Below are 26535 nucleotides of genomic sequence, written 5' to 3'. Positions count from 1 at the left end.
AACGAATGACTGAAGGCCCTGAGGCATTCGGAATAACAGAAAACTTGGCTGATTTGGGAGGCCAGGTTTTGTTAAGCATGGTTGCACGGCATGAATAGTCGAGAGCTTGGAAGCGCTTCACCGCTCCCTAGCAGCCCATTAGCAGGCTGGAGGGTAACATTAGTTCTGTATGGAGGAGGGAAAACACAGAGAAAAGTTTTCTGATAGCCCTAAGAGGTGTGCTCGAAGCAAAACTAGCCTAGCAAATTAGATCTACTGCTTTGAATTGAAACTCTCAGAGTAAAACAGCTAATTGTATTTACTTATTTAGCATAGTATGCTCAGTAAACCAGGCCAAGAGACATCTGTTAGTAATTCATGAATATTTCAAGACCTGTGTTTACTTGAAAAAGCAACTGAAAAACTGTATGGCATGAGGAAACGAACACTAGAAATGATACTATGTTTATGGGAGACAAAGAGAAGTGAATGCTAAAGTAATCTGTATCTGTTAAGATCACAGCTCGGCACACAGTTATTGTTATTATATTTGTGGATGAGCTGATCTGGAATGCCTCACATTCTATAAAAGCGCCATAAACATCTGATATCGCTACTGAAACATTTGCTAAAACAAGTCTAAAGACATTAGCTGGCTAGGCCGGTCTGCTTTGCTTATTTTATAGGGATTTTGGCACTCATGGCCTTTGGATAATTTGTTTATTTTCAGATGGGAAACATCTTTAAAAAAGCATATATTTTACACAAAAAAATGTATATCGCTATATAATATCAATATCACTATTCTGTATTCCACATTTCACCAGTCTGGAATAGCACAGCATGGCCAACTTGGAAAGGTCCTAATTTTAGATTGAGTAGATCAGGAGTAGCCAACCTGTAAATTAAACAGTCAAATATGCTTTTAAAAAATAAAGTCAGATTAGCAAACACAGATTAGCAAATCTTCCAATTGCGTACACATCGATTAGACATTTGGATGTACACTATCCTTCTAAAGATTTCTAAAATGTTTCTAAATGTCTCTTATGTTCACCAAGGTTGGATTTATAAAGAAATAATAAAGTTGTGCAATAATTAATTCATTTCCAAATTTATACTTGTGATGTTAAAGCTGTATTTTCAGCATTATTACTCCAGTATTAGGTGCCACATGATCCTTCAGAAATTATCCTGATTTGGTGAAACATTTCATATTATGTCAATGTTGAAAACAGCTGTGCTGCTTATTGTTGTGGAAATCAGGATACTTTGATTAGAAAAGTCAAAAGAGCAACATTTATTTGAATTAGAAATATTTTGTAACTTAAAAAAACTACAGAGGATTATGAAAGTGCTTACGCACTCTCTATCTGAGAGCTCTCTATCGCTCTTTTCCTCCATTCTGTTCTTTTTCACCCCACGCTGCACCCTGGGTGGGTCAGACAGCTAACGATCCATTGGGCCATGGCCTTCCCACAGGGGGGGTTCAAACACAGTTCAGACCCCAGCTCACAATTGGAAAAGAGGAGGAAAAAGAGCCACAAAACAAGTCTTGCTTAAAGATATTACAATACGATTCACTACAGAGAGTCTACTGTGTGAGTAGCTTTGATCTGTTTGAACAAACTGACAGAGCCGTCAGCATATACACAGGTGGCAGTCCGGAACCAAATTTAAATAGTACAGTTGTTGTGGTCTCATTGGATTAATGGGAAATCAAAGCATTCGTTTTAAATACTGTATTCCATCAAGGTGGGTTATTGAATCTGCATTTCAAAGCTCTACGATGAAAGCCTTTTAGGTTGCAACCGTAAAGAAGAGTTCTGGAAAATGTGACATCTTCACTGATACGCACTTAGCCATCCAGCTTTGCTTACCGCTTTTTTGTTGCCAAATCATTTCAGACGTTTCTATCAAACACAATAAAAATATGAAAGCTGGCGTTCCCTCCTCAATAAATCCATTAATAAATCCCGGCGTGGGTGACAGGATGATGCCAGCATGCCATTTATAAGGGCATTGTACAGCTATATATTTATTCATTTGGCCATTCATCTTAGTAGACTTATTTTTTTGTTATTTATGTCTACATAGGGGAGGATAATTACTTGAAAGTGGCCTGCCAGCACAATTTGTAGCCGGTTTATTATTTACAAGGTGTAGTAAACATCCACATTTAGACCTACAACTAAGTTTTACTGTGGTTACAAATTAAAAACTCCCTTTTTTTGCACACAAATAAGGACATGGCAGTAAAATTATGCATTGCAGCGCCATTCAAATAGATCTGTACGTTGGCTCTGGAACTATGTTTCCTATGAGGAGGTAAGAGAGTCCCAGAAATTGGATGAGAAAATAAAGTGAGGGTTTGGTGAGGAGATAATTGAGAATGAAAAGGGGAAAGTTACGTTAGAGAAGGCAAAGCCTCCATTGCACCCTGATTGGTCTATTACTCTGTTCACACAATAAATTCTGCCTCTTGTTTTTGCTGTGCATTTTGTGTCCGCAAATCAGTCTGAATGGTGTTAATGAAAAGACTAATTAAAAAAGGAAGTAAACGACTCCCCCACTTAGATATCACCTCTTTGCCATGTCAATAACTTTTTTTTGTGAGCAATCAGCTTGGTAAAATTAAAGTTATATTAATCAGGATCTGTGATAACACAGTCTCATCCCAAAAAGTCATATAACTGACGTTTTGGGACATATTTTGACCATACGTCAATATTCGCCTTTTTAGGGCCCCCTTAAACGTCGGTAGATGGCGATCCCGGGCCGTCATACAACTGACGCTTTACCTTTAACGTCAGTTAGGTGACGGGTTAGGTTTAGGGTTAGGTTTAGGTATGGGGTAGAGTTAGGATCCCATAACCTCATCTACCGACGTTTAAGGGGGCCCTAAAAAGGCGAATATTGACGTATGGTCAAAAGACGTCCCAAAACGTCAGTTATATGACGTCTTGGGGTGAGACCGGGTTGTCTGTGACACCTGCAGTGTTTACCAAGCTTTGATGACTGGTGATCCTAAAAGGCACACTATGCAGGATTTGTACCTTAATATAACAGCTTCAAAGTCGTTTCGGTGGTAAACAAAGTCATAGTAGGGCGAATCATCCTGGTAGTAAAGCTTGGGGGGAGGCCGCCGGAAAAACCAGCAATGCAAGTTTGAGAGTGGCGCCCCTGACAAATCTCGCGAGAATCATGAAATGCTTTACGGCATCGACGTTACACACATCAATAACAATATATGAGGCCACTTTCGCACATCCAACAAAACTCTGTCAGACTCAGAAACGTCCGGACAAGAAACCGGACAAGTGTCCCACTCGGTCAGACTTTCACTCGTTGGCGCGAGCTTAAAAACAGCGCTGGATGCTACAGCGATGCTGATCTGGCGATCTTGTTGATGGACTTGTAAGTAAATCTCTTATTTGGAAACTTGTTTGCTTTCTACCCAGATAGCAAACTGACATTGAATCAACGTGGAAATATGACATCGAAACAACGTTGATCTGACATTGTTTTGCTCATCGAATTAACGTTGAACCAACGTCAGATGCGTCATTCTTTCAAAACTAACGGAAAATCAACTTGAAATCAACGCGTTGTTTCAACATTATGAAAGCAAACCAATTTTCGATTTCATTTAGCTTTGAAGAATGCCGCGTCTGACGTTGGTTCAACGTTAATTCGATGAGCAAATCAACGTTGTTTCAATGTCATGAGAGACGTCATTTCCACGTTGATTCAATGTCAGATTGCTGTCTGGGTATGTTCTATATTACTGCGCTGGCTTGTAGTATGTCATATTTTATGGTGCTGTTTCATTCATCCATTGTTGATAATTAGAACTGGTCAATAATTCCCACATATGGATTAGCTGGCTTTCGATTATCAGAGCTGTAAGCAGACTTCCTAACAAACAGTCGTTTCTTTTAGTTTTGTTGTTTATTTTCGTTATGTTTTGTTGCTTAGCTTGGCACAAGAGCTAGTTTGCCAGCTGAACTCAGGTGTTGTGATGTGTATTTATCACGTAACATTAGTCCTGTGTCTGGTTCGAAATTCTTATGGCGTGCGTACTGTGCTTATACAAAATTTAGCTGACTAACAGTGCACTTCCCGACTGTAACTTTACTTCAAATTGTGTTGATTATGAGTCAATTAAATCTTGACGTTGTTAATGTTGATTCCTGCAATTATCATGAGGACATAATCAATATCTCACCTAATTATTAGGACATATATAAGCCTAGAGGTTGTAAACAGTGTAATTGAGCACAATTTGCTAACTATTATGATAAATTGTAATAATCATGTCTAATGAAATCATAAAGGCCAATGTTGAAATATGAACTATGAGTGAAACATCACTTCATCATTGTGAATCAGATATTGCCTTGTGGAATAAAGCTGAATTGCAAGTATTCAGTCATCAAAGATCAGTTATTGTACAGTTGTGCAGAAATAAAGCGACCTATACAATTTGTGAAAAGGCATGCTTTTACTTTTTAAATTGTTTATAATGAATTGATTGAGATATTAATAAGGTTTATGTCTAAAAATGAATGAATGAATAAATAAGGAATGGCTTGTGAATGTCTCTGGTCTTTCTCAATAAAGACCAGAGATGTGTTTAAGGGTTAAATTTGTTAGTGTTATTTGTATTATTATGGAATAAATGTAAAAATGTAAATCTAAAAATGCTTGGAAGGCACTAACTTGATGAGAAATAAACTTTTTTTATAATTTAATAATTATTTTGAAATTAGAATAATTGTATTGTTCTTGTTTGATAGTGTAATGTTGGAAAATGTGTCAACTTTAGGACTTTGCCTCATTTCAGAATTTTCATCACTGCAGTCAATTGATCTGGAACCATTTCATCCTCATTTGTTTTTCGGATGCAGCGCTACCTTCCCGAGTGCAGCAGATAATGGAGGTCCTCTCGGACGTGTTAAATCAACGAGCACATTTCCCCCCTCTCATTTTGACTGAGTCAAAAAAAATGAATACCGTGTTCATTTGTCTTGAGGCAAACACGTGCCACGCCTATGCTGAAAGGCAAAGAGGCCAGGCCTCTATAAATCACCAAATGAGACTGGAGATAGTGTGAAAGGTGTTTGCGGGAGATAGAGTTCTGCGGTGCGGGTGCTGGAGCATGAACCCAGACGGGTGGGGGTTACGGGAGGTGGGCGGGAGGAGGGGAGACAGGCTGGGCGGCATGGAGTCGTGACTCCGCTGTCCCCCGCCACCTGTGTGGGGGAACGGGGTGAGTGTTGGCAGGTGGCGGGCCGCCTGTGGCAGGTGAGGAAACTGTCACCTCCAGCTGGCATCCCAGGCCCATAGAAGGCTACAGGGAGCGAAGAGGAGAGGAGGAAGAGGGGGCTTGGGGAGAAAGGTTGGTGTGCGCTTTGGTCCTTCTCTACCGGCTCGCACCTGCGTCCCACTGGGGTGGCATGAAGGGTTATAGCCTTGAGACCCACAGCGAAAGGCTCAGCTGGAAAGCAAGAGTTCCATCACAGATTGTTAGCTTTACAGCGAAGTGAGGTGTCAGGTTTGTCAAGCATAGCCATAAATCACAGACATATTCATAGCCTGCTTGTGTTTTATTACAGAAGGCGAGTTTAATTGTTAGATATTTTTAAAAATAGGATGTAGTTTGCTCATGGCCTCCTTCCATGTGATTTTAGCAACCAGAGAGATTTCAATTCTAGCAAAGGTAGGCAGCCATGTAAATAAAGCAAACGGCACGCTACCGCCTTCACCCAGGCCAGAAGGAGCCGTGAAGCTCATCATGTTGAAAATAATTAATAACGCATTTAATAAATAGCTCCTGAGCCGCTGATGTAGTCTCACCATCTGTTACAGTATAACATTCTCCACTTTATTAATGTGATACAGCCATTAGATGACTATGGAGATGACACAATAATGCATGGCATCATTCAGATGCTATTTGTCTCCTTAAGTTTCCAATCTGGTGCGCTGCATTTTTGTTGTTGTTTTTTACGATTCTCCTGTCGACTGAATAATCCAGCACACTTTAGGTAAAGATTTCAGCTTGACCTTGATGATCAAACTATTTCAAAGAGTGAGCAATAGAGAGTTAGCCCTCAGGCTCAAAGTTGACACACAGATTTGCTGCATTTGTTCAAGAAAATCTCCCTGTCGAACAGCCCACTGTGATGGGGTAGTAACTGTACATCATTGTGCTGTAGCATGTACTGGAATGTTTTGCTAGACGTTGTTTGAGATAAACCAGCAGTTTCTTATACTGTATACTTGGAGGAAGTGATCTGTTAGCATCCTGTTGTTATTCGTTAGCATGGCTGTTGTTAGGCTAGCAAATTCAAACCCAGAAGTACCTACAGTACACAACCTAGATCTTTTCTTCATGGCATTTCAATTCTGAAAAGAAAATTGAGACATTTGACTTAGCTGTAAATGCCATGCTAACCAATTACTCAGTTCCATAATTTGCGTATTTGTGCATTATGCTATTTTGGTTAGTATACTTATTAGTATAAATAGTATGAGTAGTGTGTTCCCTGAAAACAATTTAAAAGTACACTTCAAATACCTGGAAAATGAACGTATTTAAACGATTCATGCGCGTAATGACCACAGCTTTAATTGCGTAGCGCATAGGTTGGAGGATCTATCAGACTTGCCAGTAGAGTACATATGATGCGTACAAAGTCATAATTATGAGCGGGAAGATGACGGCATGTCAGAAAATGAAAACAAATCAGATGCAATGGAGGCAGTGTCTGTACTTCTGGAAAATTTGTTGAAATTGACTTTTTTTTTCATTTAGCCTACAATATAAGTATCTATGTTGCATTGCATATTCAAATAGTTGTGTACAATTACAATAGAATATAAAACAGTAAGCACATTGCACACTCTTTATTCATCATTTTGTAACAGTAAAGTTTAAAAATCATGCTGAATGTTTCATAGAAAAGACATTTGTGACTTAATTTCGACTTCCCAACTTGTAAATATGAACTTTCCAGGAGGAGTTGAATGCACCAATAGTGCGTAGTTTAAGTACTTATTGTAAAGCATGGCACAACTAGTGTAGTTATAACATCAACAGGGGCTAACTGTTCAAATCCTAACAGCTTTTCCCCTGTTTGAGTAAAGGATTTTGATCGTTTTCTTCCGGAAAACTCTGTTTGATCTTACATGAATCATTTAATATATTGTTTTTGGTTTGAATGCAATCATTGATTCACAAGGTGCTTTAAAAGGCCAAAACATGATTGGAAGCGGAACCTTGTAAAAACTGTTTGGCCAATATGCCTTGTTTCCTGCTCACTGCTGCGGTTTCAATGATTTTGTATGCATGCTCGGTTTGTCCGATGTCAAAAGGTATTCCTGAGTTTAAAGAACTGGATTGCTGTGCCCTTTCCAAGCTATGCTAATTTCCGTGGACACACAGAAGTGTTTACTCTGTGTAAGGGGAAAGGCATACAGCGTACGGGCCGATATTCACAGCTTGCTTGCATCTTGTTTTTTCAGTCGAATCTGACTGAGGAGGTTAAGGGTGCCAATCCATGACGCTGTGAGTGGAAAGATGGGGCAGAATGCGGAATGGGCAAGATACGAGAGTAGACAAACGAGGTACCGCCGTTGAAAGTCATTTTCTTTCTTTCCAGTCGGTGAGTCTGTTGTTCATGACGCACATGCTTTCCCATCTGACCTGAGGTGAAACTATCTCTCTTAACCTGCAGCCGAGATGGACGGTCAGTGTAGAAGATGTTGTATATCCCTCTGAAAGCCTGCATGCGCGGCCGGACTCAAATATCACATTAGGAAATGTCAATCAGTTCATCAGTGGTTTTGTCTCTCCTCTGAGCTTCGCTTTCCCCCACTGACTTAATGGTAAAAGCAGAAAATCTGAAATGTCTGACTCGGTTGGCACAGCATCAGGGGGCAATCAGTCACTTTGTGTTACATCACGGATGGCAGGTCAAGTAGAACATACCCAATAGCTTCACTGACTGCTGGCCAAAGTAGACTTTCAGCCATCCTTCACCTTGCAAGGAACTGCTAAAATAAACAGTCAAACATGCAGTCAGTTAGTCTGAATTATCAGTTGAGAATACCAAACAACTTTATGTAATTCCTTTTATTGGATTTATTTAAGAATCCATTGCAGCAAAGTGTATAATCTTTAATTGAGTGACTGTTATAAAAATGCAGGAATATGAAGCCGGTGAAAAGCTGAAAGTCGGTGAGGGACGTCAAAATAATTTTCTTTGGAAATCAAAAGCCTGCCAAGGATTCTGTCCATAGATGTGAAACTGTAAATTGCCTTAAATTATTTTAAACATATAGCTGAATAGGACTCTAAGGCTGTGTGTCCACCAAAGCGTTGTGTGTGTGACAGTTGGTTCCCCTCCTCCACTGAGATTGGACGGGTGGGTAAAAAGTGACAGTGGTGAGCGCTGCGTTTTATCAACTCTCAACTCTATCAACTTTTTCAACTCTCGGCGACCAGTAAAAAACGCTGGGCACTCGGCGCTTCAGAGTGAAGAAACGCTCAGCACCTCATTACGCTCATGCTGTTTAAAAACGCGGCGCTCCCATTGAAAACGATTGAAAACATACGCCAGGCGCATTTTTAGCCAGCTGAAAACACCAGACGCTGACAGACACCAGAGCGTTTTGTCAGCGCAACGTTTCGTTGCTATGATACAGAATATCCGCAGCACAGTTTACTTGTAACTGATTCCGCAGATAATTTGCTCTGTTGGTTGATGTCGTTGTACAGAAAGAATGTTGTGACAGTTAGTCAGTGTTGTTTAGTCCCACCCCTCCTCCATTGTGATTGGATGGCTGGGTAAAAAGTGACAATGATGAGCGCTGCGTTTTATCCAAAGTTTAACATTTTTCAACTCCCGGCGACCAGTAAAAATGCTGGGCGCTCAGTGCTTCAGCATGAAAAAAAAACCAAAACGTCATGGCGTTTAAAAAACACGGCCACTCCTATTGAAAACAATTGAAAACGTACGCCAGGCGCGTGGAAAAACAATTTGGTGGACACAGCCTAAGGCTACGTCTACATTAATCCGGATATATTTGAAAACAGTGTTTTCGTTTAAAAATGCTCTCTGTCTGCACAAGCTTTTCAGGTGTTTTCCGATGTTTCAGTGTGGATTAGAAACTATTAAATATATGTATGTATATATATATGCGACTAAATTTACGTCATCGTTTTTAAACACCTCCGCTTTGACAGTCCACACTACAATGTGAAAACAGCATTTTCAAATTGTCCACTTTGGAGATTTCAGAAAGTTTCATTCATAAAAATTTCCTCCATAGAAATATCGTCTTAGTGTGGACAGAAGGCCAAAATGAAGAAAACGAATTATGGACATGGTCTAAACCTTATGTCATACGCAGCTAAAAATGCTGCTGTATTTTAGTGTACTTCTTTGTAATGGGAAGTTTTGAGGACAACGTTATAGCAGAATGCCATTTTTTTTCTTGCTTTCATTTTTCTAGCTCTCCGTTGACCAAATAACTTGGTCTGAGGATTTTATTGTGAAATGCTTTGATTGAATTGGTCTGTAGTTCATACACTGTAAACCCTGTAAACATCTTTACAGGTCTGCACTGTCAGCATGTGGTCACAATTAAGTAGTAATACTCTTGCATCAACCCATAACCTATTCTGCTAGAGATTCACTGTAAGTCTGGAAGTTATTAACAATATTCTGTAAAAGTTCTGCCTGTACTTTTTTAGTTCACTATTGGATGCTATAATAGTTTTAATAAAAATTTTCCCTGGCATGCAGTGTTGAATACATCAGCAGAAAAAAACAAGTTGCTGAGGCAGAGTCATTAAATTTTGATAATATTTTTTTAAGAAAGAAAGTCACAAACTTTTATCATTATTATTATTATTATTATTATTATATTGATTCGTTTTACATTTTGCAAGCTTGTTTGCTTTTAGGCGTAATTGTATACAGAGAATTGTATATATATATATATATATATATATATATATACTGTATGTATATAAGTCTATAGGGAATTTTGTGTGGGCTCTTATGTCTTTCATGTCCATGTTAAATATACTGTAAATGTGAGGCTGAACGATGCCATTCTTTAGGAAGAGAGCATTTTGCATCTCAATAAGTTGTTCCACATCATCATAAATAGATTTCATCTTGCAGATTTGCATAAGGTCAAGGCTGCAGATGATGAACTGACCAGAATGCATGGCAAACAATCTTGATTGACAGCTAGCTTCTTGTTGAGTTCACCACAAAGACTTGTAATCATCTGACCTCTCACCTCTCCTTTCTTCTGATGTTTTGGATAATGAGAATACATTTTAATATTGGCATCCAACCTATCAAGCAATAGTTGCAAATACGCTCCATTCTGCATAATGCAGAAATCTCTCGGTTGCCGCCTCCTGATTTATCTCAGATGGTTCATTGTGGCAGCGGCATCACAATGGTGGAAATATGAGCGTCAAAAATAAATGCTGATGAGTCAAAGCTTGGATTGTCATCTAGCGTGACAAAAGGGTATTATTCTGTTGCAGGGGCTGGGGGGGAAAGTAGAATTATCTGGACCAGGGAAAGAGCTTCTCTGGCCATAAGACCCACATCCAAGTCTGGTTTTGCAGATAGACTTGTTCCAGCTCACGGCCTGACTGTGCTGAGCATGGAAACAGATGGAGGAAGGGAAGAGGTAGAGATAGAGGCCGCAGGGGAAAGAGAGAGCGAAAGAGAGAGGAGATATGACAGGAGCAGTGTGTCCATAACAGAGAGAAAGCAGACCACTTTGGGCAATCGGAAAATGTGCGTCTGCTGATGTGAACCCGTACTGGAGGGCCGCACTCTTCAAAGCTACATAACATTTAATGTTATTTGGCACCAATCATGTGTAGACTACATTATTGGGTGCAATTCTCTTTTAGACATTCACAAGGTGAGAAGCTTGTTAAACAGTGAAGAAGCTGGAATTCCAACGGCATTACACTTTAAAGAGCATTTTTAAAATCACATATTTGCACCAAAAGCCTCATAGAGCATTTACAAGCTCTCTGGACAACACAAAATCATGCTTTAAAGAGTTGTCATTGAACCCGGCGGCATCCCTCCAGAGAGCCCTTGGCAACAGTCCTGTCCGTAGAGCTTACCGAACAAGTCCCAGTACCTGGTTGGAATCTGACTAGACCCTTAGATTGTTTGTTATCTATGTTTTTTGATACAAAGGGATGTCTTCACTGGCTGCGGGCCAGCCTCCACTCATTGGCAACGTGTTCATGTATCTGCATAACTCTGATTCTAGGTTAACTGAAATTTTGTCCAAAGTTGTTTAGACCCAATATGTTCTTCAAAAAATATATTTTTGTGTGTTCCGCAGAAGAAAGTCAGTCATATATGTTTGGAATGATATGAGATTGGTTGAAGTGTTCTTTTAACCATTTAACCACTGCTCTTTTAACCAAGCCTTCTTTGGCTAAGCAGGTTTGACTATACTTGAATTGGTTGACCAGCTACATTTGCAGCCAAATAGCTCTGCTCCTCATTAATAAATGAATTGCATCCACTAGAAAGTTATTTTTGTAATTGTACCTTGTTTGTCACAGGACACAGTAGACCAGACTGGAAGTTCATGCTGAATTGAACTGTTTTTTTCAGGTAGACAATATCATCATTTGAGTTTCTGTAAACTTCTTTTTTTTATTATTTTTAATTCTATGCTCTTTTATAGCAGGGGTAAGAAGACATGGTGAACGAACAGCATGTTCTTGGATCTTTGTTCATCTTGGAACAACATTCCAAACGACCAATCAGAATTGAGGAACACATTTACAGTTTATGTCAAGTTTAGTTTTACACATCAGTGCTTCTACATCAGTGTTATTCACCTATCATTTCCCACCGATTTTAGGGGTAAGTTACAGTATGGATGGGGTGTAGGGATAACCCAGCAAACAAATTTAGGGTCTGGGAACGTTCGTTTTTTGGTTCCCAGAACGTTCCTAAAACTTTCCCTTACGGTTAAGGGAACGTTACCGGAACATTATCCTTACTTTATAAAAAATGGAACCTAAAAATAACCTACATGGAACGTTCCTATAATGTTCTTGCTTGTTTCCCAAAATAATTACCTCATGGGACCATTCGGGAACGTTGGGGGAACGTTCTGTGTTTTCAGACTGCAATGTTGCTCCAGGATCAACAAAATATGTTGATCCAGGAACATGTCTTAGCAAAATCATGGTGACCATAAAACGTACTTAGAACAGTCGGTTACACTTTATTTTGATAGTCACTTTAGACGTTCAACTAATTATAAGTAACTTTTTAACTAAGTGTCATTAGAGTATTAGTATATTATAGTAGACTGTCAGTAGACTGGTAGGTTATGGTCAGGTGTTAAGGTTCGGGTTAGGAGAATGAGTTTACTTGTAGTTGCCAAGTTGCTTGTAGTCAGTTGAATGTCTGTTGTGGGACCAACAAAATAGAGTTTAAGGCAGATATTAAGCTGACAGTCTACTAATATTATAATGACAGTTAGCTGACATGTAGTTGAAAAGTTACTTATAGTAAGTAGAATGTCAAAAGTGGACTATCGAAATAAAGTGTTACCCAACAGACTATTTGATTTGTGCCGAACTGAGTTTGTTCATTTACTGGGAATCCAAATCCCACCTGTGTGACAAAATCTCTGGTATATGCAGTGAAAGTTCTCTCTTGTAAGCTGTCTGTATTCTTTTGAAGGGAGGATGCACTTCACATCTGTGCATCTTATTTATATCCAGCGAAGCTGAGATCCGCAATTATTTGTATGCACGTAAGCCTGTCACAAACAAGCAAGTAGCCAGGGGAGAGAGCCAAGAGTGATGTGTGTAACAGCAAATTGATCCTATCTGATAGGGCTCAGAGAACCTTAACAGAGATCAAAGCTGACACTAAGGCGCTCAGACTGCCAACTGGAAAAGGAGGGGTGATGAAAGAGAGAGAGAGGGATGAAAAAACTGGGAGTATCTCATCTTGTCTAATTACACATTTCAGACAGCTCATGACCAATTATCCTCCCCTTAGTAGCATCTGCCCTTCTCAATGACCGCAGAGCTGCAAAAAAAGATGCTCCTGAGTTCATGTTTTCTTCTGTGTTCATAAAGGAAGTGATGTCCATGCTGCGAGGACATCAGCTTTTTTTTAAACCTAAAGCATGTTTTTTTCCACTTCTTTTTCCCGCTCTTGATCTAAAGTCCGACGAAGAGGTTGCTTTTTTTTTTTTTCAATGCGGACTCTCTTTAAGGTGAGAGCAGCATTAAATCAGTGTTGGCTTGTTAGCTGTGAGGCACAATGCAGACCCTTTCCACCATCTCTGTGTTTCAAAGAGCCCTCTAAACCTGAGCTTTTCTCAAAACGATTCTCTCCTCCCTGGGTGGCTTTTTGAAGACCTGATACACATTGTCTTGGCATCCCATACAGCTTTTTTTTCCACTGCAAGTAATGTCACAAGGTCACCTCCAGAGGGGGTCAGAGAGGATGTGTAGCCTGTCCTTGCCTGAGGCCACCTGTGGGCCGCTCTCTGGAAGCACGAAGCTACGGTTCTTCACGGGTCTCTGTTCCATCAAGGGTTGGAGCTGAATTTCAAACCATGCAGGTGGCACACTGCTGTTCCATTAAGGTAATCCGTATTTGCTCTGAGCATTTTGAGAGAGTGCCCAGAGCTAAAATATAATTCATGAATTTCCAGACTTTGTTCTCAACCCTCCTGGGACGGTGGGTGGGTGGGTGAATAAAGAGAGTAAACATGGTGAATTATGACTCGCAAACAAATGTGTGTTGTGTTTGTTTCAACTCAAACTGGAGTGAACAGCTTAATTTCAGAGAGGATTGTGTTGCAGAATAATTTTAGTTTTTAAAATGTTGGTTTTGAATAGCTTAACAAGCGTTTTGTGAAATTGTGGCAGCAGGGGGAGAAAGCTTAACCTTGTATGGTGCAATTGCCATAATGCATTATTGATACAGAGTAGCGTTGAAGTAGACAATAATTTACTCCTTTGTTTTAAGCCACATGACATATTTTTTCCTATGCTGCACCACTCCAGTCCATACTGGGGAAACCTCAACGGTCCTCAGCAAATTGCTCCATTAACATAATGTCATTTTGTTAAGGTTCTTTTTTAAAAAAAAATAATTTGTTAACTGATTAACAGAGAAAACAGAGACTAACAGAGAAAATATAACCATAAAACATTTTTTTTAACACAATATAAATGCACTAATTCAGAATTTTATTGACATAAATAAATTTGATTATGATTTATATTATTTTCTGGGAAAAATAGCAAGTTTTTAAACAGTTCCGTTTAAAATAGTTTTTTTGTAAAAGTTTTTGGAAGTACAGTTAAAACAGTAAACAAGTTTGTTACGTTTTTACAATAATTATTTACATTTGTAAGGGTTAAAATTATATATAAAATCATTAATGTATTATTTGTAAATAATATTTAATATCTAATAATAATTTTGATTTAATAGTATCTAATTTTATATTGATTAGGAAACAAAATTTTAATATTAATTATTATTAATAAAATTATATTTATATTAGAAATGGTAATTTAATTGAACGATGTATTCATATTTTTATGAGAAAAAAAAATATTTAAGACATTTTATTTTGTGGTATATGGTTCCCTATAAGGGAACTTTATAGCATTTAATATATAATAATAATAACTTATTCGAGCTGCGTTGTCAAACGCGATGGGAACGCTCTGCGTGATTGCGTCGTGAAGCGTCTGTACAATCAGTCCAATGAGAGAGTAGGACGTCAGGTGACGTCATCGACAAGGAAACTATAAAGCAACCTTGAGATCAGACCGCGACAGCTTCTGTAGCCTTCAGCAAGCGATCTCTGTACTCTGTCCTTGTCTATTTATTGTTGTTTGTCAAAGCCAAGAAAATAAATATGTATCACTATCTATATTTATGGCAAGCAAGATTATAGACGCTGTGTGGTTCCCTACCCTCGTTACATCACGGGTGGGGACACACATCAGCTATTTGTTTGGGAGTGGAGCATGCCAGCAGTCAGTTCTCGAGGGAGCTGATTGTGGGCATTGCGAGAAGCTGTCCGCGAGGACGCTCCGCTCCCGCCGGGCGTTCTCCGAGGAGGACGGTTCGGTTCGCGGTCCCCGCGCGGGTCTCTCTGTTGCCGAGGCACGGAGACGACTCGCATTTCGGGGTTCGCAAACGGATCTGACAGCGGGGGTTGGGACGAGCACAGCTCTATCTCAGCTTTCACATGCCAGATCTGGACTGCGATTTCCAGTTCCGAGGAATTGGTATCGTTAGTGTTTTGTTTTAAAAAGAAACAGTACAAACAAATAAAAATGTTAAGAGAAAGGCAGATGTTTGACTTTTAAATGAATGAATAAATAAGTCAGCTCATATCTGCTGAATAAACAGGAGCTTTTAAAAGGAGGTTTTTTTTATGCTTTTGCCAGTTAAAATTTAACTGGCTAGCTGAACATTATGAGATTGAAAAATAAATAAGAGTTTTTAGATTAAATTTATCTTAAAAACTAGAAAACTCTATTTCTCAGCCTCCTCGTCTGGGTTTATATTTTATGTGTTTAATCCCCATATTATAGCAATGTTTGGGTATTTCAGTGCCTCGGGTTAAGAGACGCTTGCAAGCTTTCTCTCTCCCGAGTCGGTGTCATCGTTTTTAACCCCGACGTTACCCACCAGCCATCATAAATAATGAATAAATTTTTATTAGGCAGCCCTGGTGGGTATGGAATGTGTGTGAGGAGCCGAAGCGCTGCCAGTTCGGTTGTTCCCGCTGGTGGCCACAGAATTATATGTACATATATGTTTTTTTCCGATATAAAGATAATGGGAAAATAAAAATGTCTGTTCTTCTGGACGCTCCGCTTTCAAGAAAACTATGAAATAATCCATTCAGCGGTGTTCCAGAGGTTTCTTCCTCACCAATTTTCCTGAGACTGCTGGACGAGAGCAGTCTTGGCCTATTAAGCTCCTCGCAGCACAAGGTGCAAACAGAACAGTCTATAGCCAGTTAGAGAAATGCAAGATCTGAGGACTGTTTTATCTCTAAAAAAGCTTGGACAAAGGAGAAGCCCTGACGCTGAGGCGGTCAGGCTTCTAAGGGTGGTCCCCTCTGGGGTAGAGACGGTTTTGAGAAATCGTTTCTCCTCAGTGCCCTTTGGGGCGCGACTCTCTGAGGAGGGTCGCAGCACTGACGGTTCGGTTTCCCTGCTGGTTCGCCGTTTCAGGGCACCAAGGTCTTAGTGTCCCCAAACGAGCCTTAAAAAAGAGCAGTCAGTTCGGTTTCCCTGCCGGTTCGCCGTTTCAGGGCACGAGGTGCCTGCTTTATCCAACGGTCCTCCTCCGAGGGTCGTAGGAACTAAGCTAGTGAAGAGATAGGCAGATCTGAGGACTGTCATCATCTCTAATAAAGCTTAGACAAGAAAATGAGGCTATCAGGCTTTTGAGGGCTCCTCCGGGGCAGGGACGATTTTGAGAAATCGTTTCTCCTCGGCAACCTCTGGGGTGCGACTCTCTGAGGAGGGTCGCAGCGGTGCCAGTTCGGTTGTTTCCTGCCGGTTCGCCGTTCAGGACACCAAGGTGTCAGCGTCCCCATACGATCCTCCGAGGAGGGTCGTAGAGCAGGCAGTTCGGTTGCTTCCTGTCGGTTCGCTGCTTCAGGGCACCGAAATGATTGTTCAAGCAAATCCAGAGGCCAGTCTTGAGAGACTGGTTCCCCTAGTAGAATTTCTGGCAGCGTGAAAACTACTGCCACACATTTCTCAGTGGGTATCCAGATATCCTGTTGAGGCAGGGGCTGAGGCCCAGGGAATGGAGACTCACCCCCGAGGTGGTGGAGTTTCTTAGGGAGAACTAAAGTCAAACTAAAGTCAGTCGACATTTCACATCGTTGGTACAACGCATTGCTCTATTTGGTTCTTCCTCACACATCCAGCTCTGCTTGGACTGGATGTGATGTATTAGGTGTGGTTAACACTACACTGGTACGCATTTCCCGATATCTTTGCTCCTGGGAGTTCACCCTCATTTGGAGTTTGGATACTGTGGCTTGGCCTCTGAGGGGGCCCGGCTCATAGAATCCCGTCTCTCGACTGAGGTCGTTGAGACCATTCTCCAATCCAGAGCTCCTTCCACGAGAGAAACTATATGCATTGAAATGGAAATTATTCTCCATCTGGTGTGGCGAACGTCACCAAGATCCTGTTAACTGCCCTGTTGGTACAGTTCTTGATTTCTTGCAAGACCGTTTCTCTGCTGGATTATCTCCTTCTACCTTAAAGGTTTACGTGGCGGCTATATCGGCCTACCACACCCCTCTGGGGGGTACTTCTATCGGGAGAGATCCTCTAATTACTAGTTTTTCTCTGTGGTACATGAGGTTGAAACCTGCACTGCACTTAGAGCACCGGCTTGGGATTTGCCCATTGTACTTGAGGGTCTGGCTTTGGCTCCCCTTGAGCCCATTGAAGAGGTTTCAGAAAAATTCCTCACTTTGAGAACATTTCTCCTTGCGGTTTCATTTACCGGAGATTAGGAGATTTGCATGCCCTGTCGGTTGCTCCTTTATGCCTGGAATCTGCACCGGGTATGGTGAAAGCATTTCTATACCCTAGACCGGGTTATACTCCTTAGGTCCCAGTTAATTTTTGGGGGCCTTATAGTGCTGCAGGCCTTTTATCCTCCACCTTTTAATACCCCAGATCAGGAACGACTGAACCTGTTATGTCCAGTTCGGGCATTAGATGCCTACGTTCACAGAGCTGCCCTGTGGCCTAACTTTGAACAATTATTTGTCTGCTTTGGATCACTCAAGAAAGAGTCCCCTGCATCTAAACAGGTTATGAGCAAATGGATAGTCGAGGCTATATTATTAGCTTATGAAGCGGCTGAACAGCTTTCACCTATGGCTGTTCGGGCCCATTCTACTAGAAGTATGGCGGCCTCTACGGCCTTTATTCCGAATGTTTCCCTTCTCAATTTTTGTAATACGGCAGGATGTTCTCTCTGCATACATTTGTCAGATTTTATGACCTTGGCCTCTCCACTCCTGGGGCTAGGTTGCTTGCTTCTTAGTGTGCGCAAGGACTTCACACAGAACGGGCATTTCTCAGCATGGCGTAGTGGGTATGGGGTTCCCATCGCGTTTGACAACGCAGATCGAAGTTCCCTTGAAAGGGAACGTCTCAGGTTATGTATGTAACCCTGGTTCCCTGAGAGGGAACGAGAGCTGCGTTCGCCTGCCATACTTCCTGCATGCCCTGATCGACTTGCTTCAGGCCTTTCACAGAAGCTGTCGCGGTCTGATCTCAAGGGTGCTTTATAGTTTCCTGGTCGATGACGTCACCTGACGTCCTACTCTCTCATTGGACTGATTGTACAGACGCTTCACGACGCAATCACATAGAGCGTTCCCATCGCGTTTGACAACGCAGCTCTCGTTCCCTCTCAGGGAACCAGGGTTACATACGTAACCTGAGACGTTTTTTTTAAAGTCACCAAAAATTTGCAAATAGGCAAGAGCCTTTAATTGGATATTTCCTGTGGTGATATGTTTCAGCTTGCAACATGTTATTTAAACTTAACTGGCACAATGGAAACCTTCTCATTTCTCAAACCATCATGTTAGATTGCTGAAATTACTAAAATTGGACAAAGAACTGTCCAGCGCACTATTAAAACATGGAAGGATGGTGGTGAACCATCACACAAAATGGAAAACGACCTTGAATGGCCATGATCAGAGATCACTTAAATGTTTGGTCAAGTCAAACCGTAGAAAATCGACAGTAGAACTCTCAACTATGTTTAAGTAAAAACTTCTGTTTAATCTGACAAGAACTCAAGAAATTAGGAATGAATCTTAAGAAAGCCACTTAGATTGGAGAAATGGAAAAAGGTCATGTGGTCTGATGAGTCCAGAGCTGTTCCAGAGTGATGGGCACATAAGAAGGGAGACACATGAAGCGATCCACTCATAATGCAATGTCCCTACTGTACATGTGTGTAAAAGCAGTGCTGTGGTCTGGGGTTGTTTCACTTGGTCAGGCCTAGGTTCAGCAACATTGTGTTGCTTTAAAATGAGACCAGCTGAATACATGAATATACCGAATTACCAGGCTTTCCCATCAATGGACTTTTCTTCTTGCCTGATGGTACGGGCATATTTCAAGATGACAATGCCTGGATTCATCTGGCGCTAATTATGAAAGAATGATTCAAGGAGCATGAGAAATAATTTTCACACATGGATCAGCCACCAGAAAGTCCCAATCTTAACCCCATTGAGAAGACTTTATGCTGCCGTTCACCTCTTCTATACTGAACACAAGATCTTGGTGAAAAATTACAGCTCTGGACTGAAGTAAAAGTTGAAAAAAGTTTATCGAAACAATGCCTCAGTGAACACATACTAATAAAAGTTAAAGGTGTTCCTACAAAATATTAGAGTGCACAACTTTTTTGGGGGGTGGAAGTGTAAATTATCTATAGGCTATACAATATTTATTAAAGCTATTTGATGTCAGTACCACCACTTTTTGAAAGTGTATTTTGCGGATTCCTCTGTTCTTGCACCTCTCTGACCTCTCTCTCCAACTCTAGAAACTTGCACTGCGTCTAAATTAATTCAGACAAATGTAGTCCCTTTCTTTCCTTGGCGTCGACAGAAGCAAGCCAGCAGGCTCAGATTAGAGCTTTAGGCCCAGGCTAAGCCCTGGAGCTGCGGATGGTTTCATAAGTTTAGATAAACTGAGGGCTGGATCTGCTGGCTTCAGGGAGGGAGATCAGCCAGATGCACAAGAGTGTCTGTCCATCAAATAGCAGACCTTTCCCACACAGCGACAGGCTCTAGTGAACCAGACAATTGCAATGTAGCCATGTGAGAACAGGGCAAGATGGAGTCACGTTCAGCCACTGAAGTTGTCCCAGAAGCACCGCTGTAGATGCCTCTGCTTTGAACGTTGAAGATCTCTAACATCCAGCCAATCAGAAAAAAAATGACTTTACATTATAGCATACACCCACTCGAGGCGCCTACCATCACTCAAGGTCGAACAGGGGAGGGAGTCGGGGTGAAAATAACCATCTTTATAGTAGATAGACTCATTCACATCTGAGTGCAAATGATTATTAGCATCAAACCATTTTTAGGAGCACTTCAGGATATGTTGACTTACTACAGACAGAACTGGTACTACAACTGTTTTTCTTCTTATTCTCCCTGATTAGAAAACTGCTCAAGAAGCATTTTTTCGTAATTCCCTTCTTTTCTTGTCTTTTCTTTTCCATGCCATCCTTTACTTATCTTTACTCACAGATAACGTCACTTATCTTCTCAGGCTCTGTGTCAGCTCTTTGGTCTGTCAGCATCTTTCCGTTCATATAATCTGCTGTGCTGTATAGTGGGCTTCAATCCTTTAGCTGTGTTATTAAACCCCTGTCCTTCAGGGTGGAGGGAATGAAGTGCTTGTATGATGGAGCGTTGGAGAATCGGACCCCTCCTTCTACTTTTTGTAGATGTGCTGAGGGTAAAAGGTTGGCTGACATGGACCTGTGCATGTGATGCATCTCCCGGAGCTCTTGCTGGGTCAGCTGAAACCGCCAAGCAAACTTGGGCCCTCGCAGCCTTACGGTTCTGCCTTACAGTGATTTCTCTAAAGGTTCCTGCTGAACAACAGACTGGAGCTCATCTATAGCCTGTTGTGATGCTAATGGTAACTGACACTATCAACCAACTGATTTTGCTGCCTGTAATAACCAACCAAAACCATCTCTCAGACCTCAGCCAAAACTGTCTTGCTGAAATATTTAACTCTGCCCTCCTTGAGACTTCTGTTTCAGCTCAAACTGTTCTTTTGTAGGCATCACTCACATTGTGGTATATATGAAAGATTAAATATACTAAGTGTGAGCTGGATGCAGTGTTCTGTCAAATTCTGTCAGTTTCCATCTCAAATATTTTTCATTATTCTCTAAAATATATGAAATTATTTGTGAACAACTTGAGTGGTGCATTCAGAATTCAATAGATTTTTTTTAAAAACTACTAAAACAACATTGACAACTCCTTTTTATAAAGTTTGGGGATTTTGAAAACCTTGCAATAGATTAGAGTGAATAACAGACTCATATTGTGTTGTTATTGACATGATAAACTCTGAAATCTGAATTCAAATTTAAAATATAGAAGAAAAGATGATGTCATGGCAGATTTGATGAATTAAATGGTGTTTTTTTCAGTGAATAGTGACTTAATTTTTTTAAAAGCTTTTTTATACTTTCTGTTCTAAAGACTTGGAAATAGGCTACAGTGCACACTTACCGTTCAAAAGTTTGGATTCGGTAGGTGTTTTAAAATATTTTGAAAATTATTTTTTGTTCACTGAGGCTCCATTTATTTAATAAAAAAATACAATAAAACTAGCCTAGAAATCTAGACGCACCCTAACGGCAGCAAACATTATTTTGCAGTCAGTGTGGTCTAGCAATTTTCCATTGACTTTCGAAGTGGAAAAACCAAACTCTGGTCAGGCCAATCACATTGTATAGAGTTGGTGGGCGTGGCTTAACAAGATGACTGCAGATTTGCAACGGTTCTGCGGCGTGATTTTCATAGGTGATTTCCTTGCTACTTGAAAACAAACAAGCGACTACATGGCGAACAGTGGCCTTTCGAATTGGCTTTGGCCGCGACTCTGGAGGACTTGGAGTTAAGAGAAAGTCACTTAAGTCATTCTTAAAAAAGGAAGATGTGTTCGGAGTTTTGATGAGGGGGTATGGAAAATAATATATCAATATTATAAAATTTAATATATCAACTTGCTCCATAGGTGGGAAAACGCATGGGACTCGCTCAGACACGGCACAGCCGTTCGTTGCTCTGGTTGGTTGTAGTGCTATACAATTGTGTGTATAGGGATATTGAAAGACAGCCGTTTATCCCGCCCCTCGGACTGAGATATGCCAATTGTGAGTTCCCAGACCTAATATCTTGATGTAGGACTGGCTGGCCAGGCTACAATAAAACAGGAAAATTATTAAATATTCTTACTATGTTAATTAGCCTAACTGATTTATATTCGAAAATGTTTTCAAAAGTAATTTATTCCTGTGAAGGCAAAGCTACATTTTCAGCATAATAATTAAATTGTTGATTCGGTGCCTCAGAAACATTTTCTTTATTGTCAATTTTCAAAAAAGCAGTTCTGATTAATATTATCGCGAAAAATCAGGGCGTTTTTTTTTTTTTTTTTTTTTTTTTTTAACATTATTAATGCCTTCACTGTTTAATTAGTGTCCTTGTCTGAATAAATATTACTGACCCCGAACTTTTGAATGGTGGTGTTTAAGATACTTCTATCCTATCCCAATCAATTTGTGAAAGTGAGTCAAACTTACAATCAATAGTTGTCCCTGTGTTACTCACTTGGGATAAAACGTAAATAAATATAGGCATAAATAGAAGATGATCCATAAAATAAAAGAAACCACTAGACCATTAGCAATATTAAGACACTTATTTGAGAAACTCTGTGATTGACCTAACTTGACATAGCTTTTGATAACCTTACTTGGACTTTTCTCCTCGAAGTAAGGTCACCTAACTCTTTACCTGAAGAACACTGAGACATGGGGAAGCTCATAGTTTCACAGTGAGGTGACGTATAGTGGTACTTTTGATGACTGAGTTCACTAGCTCTGACAAGCTTGAAACAGAGAAAAAGCTTCACTCCGCAGTGGGCCAAGCCCTGCCCTTTAAAGGTCTCGATCGGTTTTTAAAATTTATAAGAGCAGTGGGGCATGTGCCTCAGGTTCAGATTTCTGAATGCAGCACTGCACCTGTTCAATGTTCTCCTCTCCCGCTTGCCGAAGCTTATTAGTGACACTGGTGCAATGTCTAGTGCTTCAAACCTTCTCTCTCATATCTGAGTAAAAGCCTTCGTGGTCCAACACTATCTCTACTCTAAACAACCTCTCAAATATGAGCTCAGAGCCATAAATACGACATGATAGATATAAGACTGTCATCACTGACACTACTGTACAGAGAGAGCGGTGGAGGACAAGTTCTTGAGCGAACCAATTTAATATTGCATATTTATTTTGTTCTTAGTTAAAAGTAAAGGGTCAGTTAGATAATGCCCCGGGATCGTCATCTAACTGACGTTAAAGGGTACCCTAAAATGGCGGATTTTGACGTATGGTCAAAAGCGTCAGTTAGTTGACGTCTTGGGATGAGACTGTGTTACTTTGTAAAGAAAAACTGCATAACCTTAAACTGAATACCCATGCACATGATGTTACCATTTACACAAGTTTGCATTTTTGTAGTTAACGCGGAGACATTTTTTCAAAAAGTTTATTTTCTGGCCCCACAAAATCCCGTTGTCATGTAATTGAATGTAATTGAACGGGCAAAAAGTTTTCCGTTTTTAGTTGAAAACAGTGTCATGTTAACAGCACCTTAAAAGCAGTCTGCTTGAAAGCAAGGCAGGTCACTATAGGTTTTGGAACAGAGCCACTGTCTTTCAAAATAAAGCTCACCTACTGACAACAAACAAATTGATTGGCTGTCACAACACTTTAATGTTTGCATTTAAGGCACCGTCAAATTATTAGCTCTTTTGAATTCGCTAACACCCCAGCATCAGTGCTCGGTCTAATATTTTCACGCTTGTGTGGATTTCCACTGAAAGCTCGTCCTCCCCCCTCTCTCCCTTTCACTGCCTCTGTATCTCTCTCCATTTTCTCCCTCCAGCAGATAAACGTACTCCTCAGGCTTGCTCCTGCCACAAAGCATTCTGTAATAGTCTAATTGTGGCTAATGGTTTGTGCAGCTAATTAAAGTGTATGAATTACAGTAATCAGTCAGACACGTTGAGGCTCGCATCTCCCTGCTCCTCCAGGCGTGGAGGAGCAGAGGAGAGGGACCGGAAAGAGAGAGAGAGAGAGAGAGAGAGAGAGAGAGAGATGACCAGACAGGAGGATGAGGAGGAATGCTTTGTGCGAAGTTGATGGGTTTATCCGTGCAGAACATAATTAAGAACTTTTCCCACATTGAAAACGGTGTCGCTGAAACAATATTTACCTTTTGGATGCTCCATGCCGGCAGTCGGTGCCCTGATGAACGGATCAGCGGGCTTGTGTCGCTTATGCCTCCAGCGTTTGAAGCGAATCAATGCAAGCAAAACAAATACACAAGTCACAAATGTAATAACAGCTTGCGGGCAACTAAGATTTGTATAATGTACAGTCATAGGAAGAAATTGAAAACGTATTTGTGTACACACACACACTCACACCCATTTTTTAAATGTTTAAAAAGTTTCTTGTTCACAAAAGCTACATGTATTTGATCAATAATAAAACAGTAATACAATCAATTAATATATAAACCTTACTGACCCCAAACATTTGAATATGTATGTTTGTATGTATGAATTTGAATTTAATGACACAGTCTCATCACAAGACGTCATGCAACTGACGCTTTTGACCATACGTCGTTTTAGGGTACCCTTAAACGTCGGCTAGATGACGATCCTGGGGCGTCATCCAACTGACGCTTTACCTTTAATGTCAGTTAGGTGACGGAGTAGGTTTAGGTCTGGGGTAGGGTTAGGATTAGATAACGTCATCAAACCGACGTTTAAGGGTACCCTAAAACGACGGATGTTGACGTATGGTCAAATGCGTCAGTTGTATGACGTCTTGGGATGAGCTGCGCTGAATTTAACGCGTACCAAGAATAAAACATCATGTGTCTAAATTTTGTTCTCATAACATTTTGCTTCTATAAATCATGGTTCAAAGTGGTGATGTAAATTCAAATCTATCGAATTTCCATTTTTTTTTTTAATTTTAAAGGGACAAGCCCTTCGTCGCATCCGTTCTTCCTTTTCCTGTACTTCTTAAATGACTTCACTAATTTTTTAAGGTAACACCTGCACTTTTTTCACATTTTACAGCAAATGAAAAGTTTCAAATGTGGGAAAGGGCATCAGGGATAAGCACTTTTGAAATGTAAAGATTTAAATCCCATTAAAATGGCCAAAATGAAAAGAAAATGAGTTGATTGATGTGATTACATTTCCATTATGTTGCTCCTTTTGCCTAAAAGGCCATGTAGGATCTGTTTCTGTGAGACAAGGAGCTGAGACTCTGATTAATTAGATATGCTAAGCTTCTCACCATTAGAAATGTTAAGCCCCTTCCAAATAAAGGACATAGACTAAGTCAATTTCTTAGCTGCCGATTTACAGGGGTTTCATAGACATGTTATTGCATGTCATCTTCTGATAACATTATTAAATGTCTCAGTAAATCCGCAGTTAAGTTACAATCTCATAAAAGTGTGTATGAATTTGACAGGTAATGCTGTGCACGTGTATTGCATGTGGTAGGTTTTGCCCCACAAAATTCAATGATTTCTTGGTGTCCCAACATACTCTGACTGAAAGCTGATTCATTTTTTGTTGTTGTTTTGTTTTTGCTTCTTTTTTTTGCACACAGAGTGGATGATTTCATACAGATCTAATAAGGCATGTGCCAGTTTTCACCCCTCCACAGACGTGATGGAAGAAGTCAAGGGTAAATGACAATGTGCAATTAAAAGGACAATGGGGAGAGGGAGTCTGACAGAACCAAATTCTGCAAAAATGCCTGCATAACAATTTGTCACAATAATTATGAATAATTAGAGGTAGCATCATAATAGCATTATTGATACACCTGCACACAATTTTCTAAAAACGGAGCTCTGTGTGTAAGAGAGTGCAGTTGGGGATGTTTCAATCCTTCTATAAAGAACTTGTTGTACTATGCATCTATTAGTCAAACACATGAACCACCATACCATGTAATTGGCAAGTGGAGCAGCTGACATGAGCTGTATGGTATACAGTACATTGTTCTCTTCAATGTGTGAAGACAAGAACATCATTGCTCTAACTGCATAATGCACTGACATGTGACAATGTAATGGTCATTTTGTAGATGGTGTGGCACCACCTCTCCAGAGACTTGATTCAGCAGTTCCTTGAAGAAACATTCTCAGTAATATTTTATTTTATTATTTTATTTAAAAAAAAAAAAAAAAAAAAAATATATATATATATATATATATATTGATATATAATAAAATAAAATAAAATAAAATTGCATTAATCTTGCAATTCATTTTTCAAATATTGAGAGTTGAATCTGAAATGTTTGTTTCACCAATGGATGGGGTGGGTAAAAAAAAAAAAAATACCCAGACTGTTTTTCCATTAGTTTTCACACATTAAATTAGAGTAAAAGAGAGTTGGAGGCAAGCCATACATCAACAGACAAATGTGAAGCTTTTACGCTACCATTAAGACCACTGTGCTGAACACTATCTTACTCCTGCTGAAAGGCATGTTATGGGGATAGTAAAGTTTTACTAGTCCATGATGGAGATCATTACCGTGTCGGAGGCCTTTCCTGTCATGTT

At 40.1% G+C, this 26535-nt stretch overlaps 1 protein-coding gene across 18 annotated transcripts in view; it reads left to right on the top strand.

Annotated features, from left to right (window-relative positions):
• Positions 1-26535, top strand: part of LOC148970791 (uncharacterized) — a 264684-nt gene that overhangs the window by 75302 nt on the left and 162847 nt on the right. For 2 of the 18 annotated variants that reach the window (XM_089123684.1, XM_089123677.1), the window contains exon 2: positions 25572-25649. The exons of 12 other annotated variants lie outside the window; for them this stretch is intronic. The gene's annotated coding sequence lies outside the window, so the exon portion shown is untranslated. Of the gene's footprint in view, positions 1-7509; positions 7612-13486; positions 13666-25571; positions 25650-26535 lie in introns of those variants that run through there. 4 more of the 18 variants (XM_089123686.1, XM_089123679.1, XM_089123687.1 and 1 more) reach the window with 2 other exon arrangements.

The sequence above is a fragment of the Pimephales promelas genome, chromosome 19 (genome assembly GCF_988280905.1).
Source record: "Pimephales promelas chromosome 19, fPimPro1.hap1.1, whole genome shotgun sequence".
NCBI lineage: Eukaryota > Metazoa > Chordata > Actinopteri > Cypriniformes > Leuciscidae > Pimephales > Pimephales promelas.
The sequence above is the reverse complement of the archived record's forward strand: the minus strand, read 5'-3'. Positions and strand labels throughout refer to the sequence as shown.